Here is a 13861-nt window from a genome sequence, read left to right as displayed (position 1 = left end):
ATCCCCCGCTCTGATCGCGGGCCCTCGCTTTTGTCGCGAGCTGGATCCCTTTTCTTGGATCCCTTTTCCTCCCCCGCTCTGATCGCGGGCCCTCGCTTTTGTCGCGAGCTGGATCCCTTTTCCCAGATCCCTTTTCCTCCCCCGCTTTGAACGCGGGCCCTCGCTTTTGTCGCGAGCCGGATCCCTTCTCCTCCCTTGCAAGCTCTGCGGCTACCGCAGAAGTCTCCCCCACCACTTATCTACCTGGTGGGGCTACCCGGACAACCACCTGCACGGGGGCGGCTTACCTGTCAGCTGAAAGCAGTCTCGAGAAGGGATCATGAAGTTCCCGGGTTTCGGCACCAGTTGTCGGTGTCGCTCGGCCGCCGGCCAGCAGGGACGAACACACCAACACAGACAGCTTTCAGCAAGTTTATTATCAGGTACGAGCAGCTTGTCCGGGGAGAGCAGGATGGAAAAGCCCTCTCCTTGTCCGGGGAGAGCAGGATGGCAAAGCTCTCTCTCTAACCTTGTTTACAGCACTCTGTATATATACTCTAGGACACATCCTGTTATTGCGGTTTCTTGACCTAGGTATCTCTCCAATGAGCGCAAAGGGCCCGGGCGGCAAGGTTGTTGCCAGGGCGCAGCCTGCAAGCAGGTTTCCTAAAGTACGCCTCCGCCATCCTGTTTTTGTGCCTGATCGATACATTGTATAAGGGCCCTCCACAGAGACCACCAAGGGAAGGGGGGTGGTGTGTTTGATGTGCCTTTTAGGGATGGGACACAATTCTAAGAGGGACTTTACCTAACAAATGCAATCAATGTAACCTGATTCTTTGTACCCTCAATGAATGCCCAACTATAAAAATAAATGAATAAATAAATAAATAATAAAACTGTGTAAAAAACTGAGATCCAAAATGATTGATGAATATTTTTCCAAGTCATTCATTCATACATACATACTATACACATATTTTATACTATATCCTCTGTTCATTTCAGCCACTATTCTAATTACTGGAGGTAACAGTGCACAATTCATATTTTTAGTTATTTGAAAGGATACATGTCATTGTCTGGATTATTCATTTGGCCAAGTGAAAACATTTCTGTGGATGAGGTGCCTTGGAAGCAAGAAAGAAGGATCTATTAGGCAAGTAGGCACAGCATCTATTCCCAGTGCTATTTCTCTAGGGTGATGAGAATTAAATTAAATTCCCCATATTAATCTGCACTCATTTTCTGACTGTTGATGAACTTGAAACCATGGATAGCCACAATTCAGCTAAGGGCTTGTACCTAGCTGGGAATCTCCTCCAATAATACACTAGAGCCATAGGAAAAAATAAATAAATTCAACCCAGTTACAGCCACATCTTTATAATCCTCACAACTGTCTCTATTCCATGCAACTGCATAGTCTGATGGAGGAGGTCAATGGAATATCTGCTGTTTCTGGTAACTTTCATCATTACTTTTCTCTATTTATGGGTAAAATGGTGGATTAAAAACAGCACAGTTAATATTGAAAGTAATAATACAACGGCTTTTAGAAATTAATGTAAGAGTACAATTTGTTAACTCCAGACAGATATTAACTTAACTGTTGATGGTTGTAATACAGGGAAAGAAGATGTGGCTATATTTCTGAGTTTAGACTCAACAGCTCAAAAGATATTCCTGTGAATCTTGTGCCATGAGGACTTACTAGAGTGAACAAAAATAAAGGAGTTGAGAGGAAAGTCAAGAGGAAAATATCAGTAGTATTTATTCTGAATCACCAAAATGAGCAGCTGTTTCAGATTTAATATCTACTTAAATGATCATTCTATAATTCTTCAAAAACAATTGATATTGGTGTACTTATGTATATATACTGTGTATATGTATATATACACACATGTGTATGTATGTGTGTGTATATTATTTATACACTCATTCTGTGCTGACAGCAAATGAAAAAGCCATTTAGAAAAACTAATACTGTGCAGTGTAAATGGCCAACAAGCCTTGACACACAGTGGGTTCAGCCTCTCTTTGTTATCCAGGAGAACAGTTACCGAGCCCCAGTGCACAGAAAGCTAGAAATCTCCGCCTTTGTGCTTTTCACACATGCTAATATAGATCATAACACTTCACATGCTGAACAGTGAGTCAGCTGACACTTGTAATCTGGAGGAGGGACAAGAGAGGCCCCCAAGGTTTACTCAATTACCCTTAGGAAATGGGCTTGATTTAGGGAAGTCCAACTCGCTGCCTTTGGGCTGCATGAGGATTTTGTGAGGACTTTGTTTATCTGTGGTGTTGGGTCTCATGAAAATTATACCTGGGCCTTTTTTTGTTTTTGTTGTTGCTCATCAGCTTTCATTAGTGTTTGTCTATTTAATGTGTGGCCCAAGACAACTCTTCTTCTTACTCCAATGGTGCACACACTCTCAAGTAGCTCAGGTGATGAATTATACCATTTATCTTCATAATAGTCCTTATGAGATACAAAGGGGCTATTACTGTCACCACCTCCTTGGAAGTAGGGAATGTGAGGAAACAATAGGTTAATTTAACAGAGACGACCATGAATTGATTTATAGCTTTGAAGTCCTACAAAATAAAGTCATGCTTACTAAGCATTTACAATTTATTTTTGAAAATAATGGTTTCCCCAGTGTTTTAAAGGAAATATTTATCATCTTAGACTTTATCTGATAATTGTAAAATGTAGTGGTTTTTCAATTACCCTATGGGCTCATATTTTATTTCTGGAGATATAGTCTGCATAACCAAATAATGCCTGAATAACGTGTCTATAAGCTTAATAAATTTTGGTCAATAATTAACTGATAGAGAATGTCAGCTTCTACATATGCATGAATCTTTGAGTAATTAATTTATGGATAAATAACAGAAATGCAGTTCACATCCCTTGGTGCAGCTTTACCATTCTAAACTTACCTCACAAAATCATTCACTTTCAAATGTGTCATCTTGAAAGATTTCATGAGGATGTAAAATGGCTAATATACAATTCAGATTACTTTTATAACCTTGGTTCAAATAAAAACCTACGGAGAGAAAGTCTAATATGTTTAGTTAGCAAAAGAAACAATAAAAACCCAGACAGTAAATAATACAGGCTCTAAATCTGGCCTTAACAGACTGCCGACTTTTGCAGGCAAGCCTTGGGGCTGGTTTAATTTATGTCCCAGGCTAAGGTGGTGCACCAGGAGGTTCTCACTCCGGTTCCAGTATTTGGATCTTCCCTTTATCTCCTCCCAATATTGACATTAGCTTTTCTTTGCTTATCTTAAAAAGAAAAAAAGAAGAATAAATAAAAAGAGGCAAGGTAATAGAACCCTTTGTGATCTGTCTTTGTTCTTTCTTTTCTATTTTTTTAAAGAAAGAGGACATGTGTATATAATTAAATATAATGAAAATATAAGTTTCTCCATCTTCTGAATATAGTTGCTAAGCAAAGGCTGGAAATGTGTCCCCTTATCTTTCAGAAGCATGTATTTAATTCTCTTGTGAGAATATGCACCCTGTGTACTATACTGATGAACTGTGTTTATAGCCCTGGGGCCATCAGGCCTTTATCTCAGTAAATGCTGCAGGATTACTTGAACTTAACTGAAGATGGCCTGTCAAGGGTGGAGTCTGATGCTCTGGTATACCACCTAGAAATTGAAGGGTACTTGGAATGAGGAAATATGTGCAGGTGTCCAGCTTTTTGGTTTTTCTGTGCACCATTGGAGTAAGAAGAAGAGTTGTCTTGGGCCACACATTAAATAGACAAACACTAATGAAAGCTGATGAGCAACAACAAAAACAAAAAAAGGCCCAGGTATAATTTTCATGAGACCCAACACCACAGATAAACAAAGTCCTCACAAAATCCTCATGCAGCCCGAAGGCCGCGGGTTGGACTTCCCTAAATCAAGCCCATTTCCTAAGGGTGATTGAGTAAACCTTGGAGGCCTCTCTTGTCCCTCCTCCAGATTACAAGTGTCAGCTGACTCACTGTTCAGCATGTGAAGTGTTATGATCTATATTAGCATGTGTGAAAAGCACAAAGGCGGAGATTTCTAGCTTTCTGTGCACTGGGGCTCGGTAACTGCTCTCCTGGATAACAAAGAGAGGCTGAACCCACTGTGTGTCAAGGCTTGTTGGCCATTTACACTACACAGTGTTAGTTTTTCTAAATGGCTTTTTCATTTGCTGTCAACACAGAATAAAGTGTCTTTGGTACTACAAGGCACTTGACTTCTTCTCTTTGACTCTTTTTAAAATCTGGTTTGATAAGAATAATTATCCCCTTCATATCCATCAATAAAAGCACTGTGATAAAAAGGAGGATGTTCGTGAATATGATTCTGATGACATTTTCAGATCCTGAGTGAGCAGGCTTACAGGTCTCTGTGCCTGGAGCATCACTCAGAGACAAAGCAGAGAATCAGATGGTCCTGTGAGTCACCATATTCCTGAACCCGTCTTGTTGGGATGAAGACTGTTTTGATTGGGATCTGACCTGGATTGTGGGTGTGGAAGGTTGAGGGGGTGGTAACATGGAAGGAGCTGATCATGTTTTCTGCCTGGAATCAATCTGTTTATTGTAGGGTCCTTCACAAATTCACTAACATCTTCAAGGGCAGTTTCTGCATTCGTTACCTTTGTTTTTGTTTTGTGTACCATCTGCTTCCTTATGAGTTCACCTGAAGGAGCCTACTGATAACCCTGAATCACACTCAGAAGGATAGGCATCTCCTCTGAGCACTCAGTCTAAAGTGACACCACCCCACACACACAGCCTACCCCAACACTCTTTTTTATTTTATTTGTTGCTCTCATTACTTCCTGACATTTTCTTTTTCCTCTGGTTTCCTGTTATTTTGTCCCCATGAGGGTAGCAGGACACTCAGTACATAGAAAACTATTAATTATTATAGCTATAAATTAATACAAAATAAATTTGTTAAATGAATAAATAAATGAAGACACATCCCTGGGATAGAATGAAACAGCCATGCTCTTATGACAACCTTGATTCCCTTCAAACAAGAAAAGGGAAAACAGAATAATCAGCCTCCTAAAATCTCTGAGCAGATCCAGCTAATCTTTACTACCATGAAACACAAGCCAAAGAAACTCTCAGCTGCATAAGATTTTAAGAGTTTGGCTGGAACTGATTCACCTTAGGAATACAATGAACCAAACTAAATTCAATTACTAGCAATTATTTGGGGGAGGCAAAATTATTTGTTATAATGGTAATGGTCTGAGGACAAAGTCTTTGAGTCATCAAAATCTACCTTTTATCCAAAGAGTTAAAATAGATAGAAATAGAGACCATTCTACTGGGGCAGCCATGCAGTATATTCTTTTTGTGTGTGTGTGCGTGTGTTTTTTGGCTGGGGCTAGGTTTGAACCCGCCACCTCCGTCATATGGGGCCTGCAGCCTACCCCTTTGAGCCACAGGAACTGCCCTATGCACTATAATTTTTTAATTATTTCTTCAAATGGGATATTTAGCCTACAAGTTCTTTCTTGTAATTCACAAGTAAAGATGCTGATAAAGAATTTCTGCCAAAATAATGAAAGAGAGGCTGACCAGTAATGCTGTGAGCAATGACCTGTACAGCCAAAGCAATCAACCTGCAGGGAATAACAGGTCCAGGAAGTTCTCTTTCTCTCTAATCAAGTAGATATAATGGGTTTCATGTGTCTAAAGAAAAAGCACATTGATATTATTCAGAATAGTCATATCCAATATCATTCCAGAGGTTATTTGTGGTAGTAAACATCAACATCTCAGTCATTTAAGATACTGTTTCCTTCTCATGTGTTTTGTATGTCCATGTGAGCTAGCCTGGCAGGCTCTGGAAGAAGTTCTCCTAGTTTGCAAGTGACTGTCACTGTCTCAACCTGATGCTCCCACCTGGTCCTTGGCAGGGAAGGAGAAGATGAACATTTGCTCTCTGCTCTGAATCCTTCCATCTGAAAGAGGCAGAGACCATCATCATTGCTTTGCAGATTTAATGGGCATGAGCAATTACACTGGCATTCCTAATTCAAAGGACATAGTTTCTCCTTTTCTATCCAAAAAAGCTGTATTTACATGTATAACAGCTCTGAGTGTGGCTAGAAAGTGGGTGCAGCCAGCAGCACAATACAAGAGAGGGTGCAGAAAGAAAAGATTTTTACCAGAAAACAATCTAGAGATCTCAGCAGCACAAACTTGAAAAATGACTATGGTGTAGTCAATAGAAGGGAGACGTGTTCCCTTCTGACCTCCCTTCCTTCCCTTTCTTCTCTTTGTCCGCCTGCCCTCTCTTTCTCCCTCTCCCCTCTCCATTCTCTCCCTTTCGTCTTGTGTGGGATGAGAATACTGACAAGAACTTTGAGGTTAAAAAGTAAAAAGGTAATCTATTAGTAATACCTGACAACATTTCTCACGTCTGTCTTGGGTTCTTTTATGTTTTACTAGAGTGATAATGACAAGGAACACTCGCATATACTCACTTTCAAGCTAAGAACATGCCTCGACTTTATTGCTGGCTTTCATGGAGGGCACAGAGGGGACAGGAATTAGAAGTTTATCTCAGCAGGCTGAGTCCCCATTACATCATCTTCTTTTTATCACTGAAGAGAAAGTGTCTTCACTGGCACATCCGGGCGACCAACAGACAAAGCAAAAAGCTTGTGAGACTCCATCAAGCCATCCCCCAAAGGGGGTCTACTATTCCACCTTTATAGCAACTGGGAAATTTAATAATAGTCTCTGTAGACAACAAAGAGACTCAACTGGTTCACTTCTTCCCAATCACACGTAATTAAATATGTATTAATTTAAATGTGTATGTCATTATAATAAATTCTTTTCATTTGGGGACCTGAAAGCTTTCCCAAATTTGATTTGGTGACCATCTAAAAATCTCCACAGAAGGCAAATATTAGTCTTACAAGCTTCCTGGAATAGTCCCAGAATTTTCTCTCATCAAATGTGCAAACCAATCTAAAAGAGTTTACAAGAGGGTGCGGGGGCTCCCACCTGTAGTCCCAGCACTCTGGGAGGACAATGTAGGTAGATTGTCTGAGCTTAGGAGTTTAAGACCAGCCTGAGCAACAGTGACATCTGTCTCTACTAAAAATAGAAAAACTAGTCAGGTATTGTGGTGGGCACCTGTAATTCCAGCTGCTCAGGAGGCTGAGGCAAGGGGATCACTTGAGCCCAAGAGTTTGAGGTTGCTGTGAGCTATGCCACAGTACTCTACCCAGGATGACTGAGTCTCACTCTCTCTCAAAAATGAAAAAACAGAGGCCCATAAAAGCATTTATAGTATAAAATATAGAGTGATTTACAAAAGAAAGTATCATAAAAATAAATAAAATTACCATGTCCTAGTTTTATATGTTTGGGTGATGTTTAGTAATAAAAATGGAAAAGTAATAACCAACATATCAGGGCGGTGCCTGTGGCTCAGCGAGTAGGGCGCCGGCCCCATATGCCGAGGGTGGCGGGTTCAAACCCAGCCCCGGCCAAACTGCAACCAAAAAATAGCCGGGCGTTGTGGTGGGCGCCTGTAGTCCCAGCTGCTCGGGAGGCTGAGGCAAGAGAATCGCGTAAGCCTAAGAGTTAAGAGGTTGCTGTGAGCCTTGTGACGCCACGGCACTCTACCTGAGGGCAGTACAATGAGACTCTGTCTCTACAAAAAAAAAAAAAATAAACCAACATTTCAGTGAACATGTCCTGTTTGCTAGGCACTGTGTTGAGTCTTTTACGGAGGTAATCTTATTTAATATTGACAACAAACCTTGGCAGAAGTTCTCTTATTATCCCCAAGGTGACAAGTGAGGAACCCAGAAATTAAGTGATGTTACTAAACACTGGAGACAGGACCATACTCTCTGATCTTCATGAAAATACCCTGCTAACATAGGTGAACAAGAAGCATTGTCAGTAGAGGTGAAGTTTTGTGCAAGTCTTTCTGAAGAAATCAACCTTCACAGAGAAGGTGATATTTGAGGCAAGACTCGAGAACCTCTATGAATTTGCCCTTCTTACAGCATTCCAGACCCTGAGGAAAACATGAAAAGAACAGAAAAGAGTAAGATAAAGTCTAAAGCAAGTAGTTGAAACTAAGACTCAATATGTTAAAGGATCACATTACAATGTAGCTCCTGAGTCAAGCTTAACAATATCTAAATTGCATAGTGTAGGTGCTGGGGAACCTGAAAAATTATGTGCAAGAGGTGCTTTTGTGCTATTTGTTTATGGGGGGGGACACCCTGTAGCAATGGAAGGTGGATTAGAATAATATGAAAGGGAAATAAAAACTTTTAAGATATATTACACAAATATAGGTTACTGAATCAAGTGGTATAAAAAATATGGGCCTTGGGGCAACACAAGAAGCCTGGGCTTGAAACCTATTTCTACGACATAGTAACTCTGTGACTGTGAGAATATATTTAAGGCTTTTTATGGTCTATGTTTTTAATCGGCAAAATAGAAATGAGTAACAACACCTACCTCACAGAATGAATGTTTCAGTGCTTTGTATTTTAATGATGATAACCCTTCTAAGCATAGTGTCTTGAACACTGAAAATGACCAGCTGTCTATCATTATTATGAAAATGCTTCATACAGTGTCTGGCACACAGTTGAATCTCAGGAAATGGTAGTCTTTGTCTGTACAGATATTATTATCTTTATCAACCTGCTTATTTACATAAGTCAGATGTAGTGCCAGAGCGTATCATAGAGGAGAAATTAGACCACTAACTAGAAGCAAAAATGAATGGAAAATAATCCTCTATGAACCCTTTTACAAGGTGGAAAATAGATGCTAAAACTTTCTCACTCTGTGTGCTTTCATGAAGACCCAGACCTCCCAGAAGAAATCAGAGAAGGTCCCACGTATTGTTACTGAGAAGGTAGACATCTAGTAAAAATGAGAAGAAAATGTTGTGTGTGGTTTTTGAGGGAATAGAAAGTGAGAATTTTTTCTCTTTTGTGGATATTCCAGATGAAGCTGTAACAATACTAAGGCATGAAAGACAGCAGCAGGACAAAGAAAAACTGATGTTGACAGCTTCCTATACTAATAATTAACATGAAAAATCTCTTCTTCTAATTTGTGTGGATGTAGTTTTGATTACGCAGTACTTAAAATATGTGTGTGGCATGTTGTCCAACACACATGCAGTGTATATTAGAAATACCAGCAACACTCCAAATAATCCAAGAAGGAAAACAAGCAATAAAAGAAGTTAGAAGGTTGGAAAACCACTGGGTATGTTAGAAGATCAAAGATCAGGAAAATACATTGCAACTCTAGTTCATGCCAGCTTTCTGAGAATCAGGTAATTGCAGGAAATATAGGAGCTCACTATATAGCTGCTGATAGCCTCAGAATTCCATTCTGCTCACATAAAATGTTCAGAATAGGCAAAACCCATAGAGAAAGAAAATAGATGGGAATTCATAGGGATTGAGGTGAAAGGGGAATGGGTAGTGAAGGCTATAGTGTTTCTTTGGGGGTTGCTGGGAGAATGGGGACTGAAGACCCCATTCTTGGCGAAGGAAAGCACCCCCAGAAAAAGAAGAAAACTAAAAAGTAGGCTGAGTGAGTCAGAACAAAGAAAAGTCAGCTAGTTACATTTAAGCTGGCCATTGCTAGCAAGCTTCTTGCCTTTTCTGAAATTCTAGCCTGTTGGGGATACAGCTTTCAAATACCCCGCTGTGTCTGTGAGCACTCTGAGGAGAATAATGGTCATAGAAGAGGCTATGACAAGTCCTAGGAAAAGATACGTCTTCTGGGGCGTTTCCTGCCCATTAAACAAGCCAAGCAGATACCCATTGTGGAGATTTGCATTTTTATGGGGCAGAGACCAATGGAGTAGCTCAAGCCCTGAGATATGGGCAGAAGAGCTTATATCCCTTATAGCAGAGGAAGATCCTCTGTGGTGGTGATGAGAGGAAAATGCCTCCCTCCCACCAATCCCTCAGAGGAGATTAACACTGGTGGCGTTTTACTCCACAGAGAACTAGCACAGCCAACGCGTCCCTAGAAATCTGTGTGTGTGACCTCAAGCAGGAGGCTCTCCCAATACAAGGCTCAGATTTGAGATTACTGAAGGCCACCCTTAAGGTTAATAATAATAACAATAGAAGCTGATATGATCAATCCAAGAAACTGCTGATGTCTTTGTTCCCTCCCTCATCTTACCCTCTGGGCAAATAGACTCCAAATAAAAGCAGAGTCGAGCAAACACTCGGTGCCATTGCTGGAATCTCAGGATGGGCAGTGGACCCCTGGCTCCCGCTTTCAATTCTACTCTCTGTCTCTTTTCTTTGTTTACCATCACTTCTAACTCTGTATTTCTTCAGTTGATCACTGCCAGTTTCCACAGTTCTCAGCAGGATGCTGCTCTCGGGCCAGGACCTTGACAGGGGGTGGCAGAAATATTCTAGAATTAGACTGTGGTAAAAATACTAAAACTACTAAACTGTGCACTTCAAATACTTTGATTTTATGGTATATGAATTATGTCTCAAAAAAAGCTGTAATTTGAAAATTAGCAGAGCTGAAATCTGAAAAAACAAAAACAAACCAAAAAGCCAGGAATAGAGTGCTAGCCATTTAACATCTCATATTAAGGAGTACTAGTGATTAAAGTATAATAAGCTGTGAAATATCAAACAAACTGTAAAATAATAAAATGTGATCAAGGTTTTTTTTAATTCGTATGTCTTTAAATGAGGAGGGATTTGGTAGTATATGTGAAAGAGACTATAAATTACCAGATGACAATAATCATCCACGCTTTTCACTCTGACCAGCATGGTTTCAATTCAATATGGATGCCTAATACTAGCTTTTAATAATACCTCTTTTTTAATTCCAGCATTGTGATTTTAAGAATGTGTAATGTTAATATTTAGGCCTAGTGAAATTAAAGACCCTGTATATAAATTCTGGTTTTTGATACGCCCTGGAAATGAATTCTAAAATTTAAATATCTATTATATAAACATTATCATAAAAGAAAGGTTAGTTAAGGTAATAAAGGTAAGGGAATGCCACAAAACATAATGTGCTAAATACAAAAGTGCAGATGCTAAAACAATAGTAAATAATGTTAAATTGGAAACATTTTGGAGGAAAATACGTTTTTCTATTTATTGTGTTTCAGCTGAAGCAAAGGAAAGTATTTCTAGAGCCAGCAATGTACTTCTATTGTCCATTTTTTTTTTTTTTTTTTTTAGAGACAGAGTCTCACTTACTAATCCTTGGAAGAGTGCTGTGGTGTCACAGCTCACAATAACCTCCAAATCCTTGGGCTTGGGTGATTCTCTTGCCTCAGCCTCTGGAGTAGCTGGAACCTCAGGCACCCACCACAACGCCCGGCTATTTTTTTGTTGCAGTTTGGCCGGGGCTGGGTTTGAACCCACCACCCTCGGTATATGGGGCTGGCGCCTTACCCACTGAGCCACAGGTGCCGCCTGTACTTCTAATTTATAAGAGTAGCATGAAGGTGACCAACTTTACAAGAGAAAATGATACTGAATTATTCAACGGAAATATTTCAATTTTTCTAGGACAATGAAACTAAGAAAACATAAAAATAAAGAATCAGCATGGCTGAGGTTTAAGTAAATACCTAGATAAAGATGAACATTTGGAAAATTTAAATTCCAAATAAAATATATGCTTTTCAGCACTGTACCAAATTGTGCTATTTTTTGTATACCAGTAACACATGCTTTCACTACAGAGAACAGTTTCCCTTTGTTAGCTGTTCATTTACCAAGAAAAGTGTTGATGCAGAATAACTTGAGAATGGATTACCATAGCATTCTATGTAATCATCACTTCTTTATCTTTGCTTTAGCTACATTTATGCCTTATTTTCTTTTTTCTTTTTTTTTTTTTTGTATCTTCAACTCATTGATACCACTACTACTTTAGTTTCCCCAACTCCCCTTCATTCCTTCTCTAGATTTTTTTTTTTTTTTATTGTTGGGGATTCATTGAGGGTACAATAAGCCAGGTTACACTGATTGCATTTGTTAGGTAACATCCCTCTTGCAATCGTGTCTTGCCCCCATAAAGTGTGACACACACCAAGGCCCCACCCCCTCCCTCCATCACTAATTCATCTTATTTTGTTTATCTTCTAGTCTCATCTTGCCACTTCCAACCACTTTATGTGATTATTTATTCTTTCCCATAGTACTTCTGTTAGATACTTTTGTTAACCTGCTTGCTTTGTAAATCTGATTGTTAGGCATGAAAAATATTTTCCCTTCTTACCAACTTTTACATCTTAACTAAAACACCAGTTCACAGAAATGAAAACCCTATAGCCTGTGTTTGTACTTAAACCAATTAGAAAAGGTTAATGGTAGCTGTTTTCCTTTACCTACCTGGGTTATTTTAATTTTCTACCACTTCACAGGAATTCTCCAGATTGTCTCTTCAACCCCTAAAGTTTGGCGTTCACTGTTCCAATGACATACTCTTTTAAACTGGTTGGCAATAATCAGTGAGTACCTTAGATTCCTTAGTATGACACATAATGTGTTAGTGGGAAAATTCATGAGCCTGCTGTCTTGGAGAAGTTTCTAAGGTGACATTGGCCTATGTCATCGTAACATATTCCCTTTCAGAATGACAGATAAGTGGCTAAACTTTGCAGCTGCCCTACTACTAAGAAAAAGGCTCCTCCTTTACATTCTGCAGGCAGTATACATTCCCACCTGTCTCTCAGCCCGTACCTGTGATCTCATGGGGAGTTTTCTATAACTATTGTATGAGAAAGACAGAAAAGTTTCAAGACTGCTTTACACATTGAAAACAAATTTGCAACAAGCAAGAACCACACAACTACAAAATAACAACTCTCCCATGGAGGTCTTGGAAAACAGTAAGGAAATATCCCTAGTGAGCAGAACTTGAATGGCGCAGTTAATGTTTCACTGTACTGGTCATGGAGGTGACCATGCCAAATAATGTGTGGTCTCCATAGATTTACTGAATAGTCATAAATATGGGAGGAACATGATTGGGGGATTAGGGACAAAAAAGTCAGAGGAAAAGGTAAATCGGAGATCAGCAGAAGACAACTTCTTACGGCATTACTTAGTGTGGGGACGTTCACACTAAGTCCCTGTGTATGCAAAGCCTCCCCGAGGGCACTTACTGCAGAGGAGTCCAGCGTGAACACCATGACCTTCTCTGTGGATGTCGATATCTTTCATTAGCCACCCCGTATTCGTCAATAAATTCCAGAACAAAATGTCCAAGGTAGTGTAAATGAAAGTTATGCAAGAGAAAGCCATGGTGTGTAAACGTTCTCCAAGGGTGACTTGGCCAGGGAAGTTGTTGAGTAATGAGTTTACAAAAAGCTGAGATGAAAGCTGTCTCTAAACTGCACCGTGCCCCAGGACCAGCCTGTTATCTTGTGTCAAATTGATTACATTGGATTTTTACATCGTATTAAGGGCATCAATGTGACATTCTTGGAATAGGCATTGTGGATGTGGATTTTTCTTTTTTCTAGTCCTGGGATCTTCTGCCAGCAGTGTTATCCTTGGACTCACTGTGCGCTTTATCACTGCCATAGGGTCCTGAATATTGTTTCTGACCAAGAAACTCATTTACTGTGAGATACATGAGGGGACAAGCTAATGCCAGAAGATTCCCTGGTCACACCAGGTACCCCATCACCTGGAGGTCCTGAATAGACAGAAACGGCTCAAGTTATTATTACTATCCCAACTCCTGTTCTAACAACTTTGGGCTCCCTGGTTCCTAAGGGAGGAATGCTCCTACCATGGACTAAAACAAAATTTCTGTGAAACCAGAAGTTGAGCT

Source organism: Nycticebus coucang, chromosome 3, assembly GCF_027406575.1.
Source record: "Nycticebus coucang isolate mNycCou1 chromosome 3, mNycCou1.pri, whole genome shotgun sequence".
NCBI classification, from domain to species: Eukaryota; Metazoa; Chordata; class Mammalia; order Primates; family Lorisidae; genus Nycticebus; species Nycticebus coucang.
Note: the sequence above shows the minus strand (reverse complement) of the source record.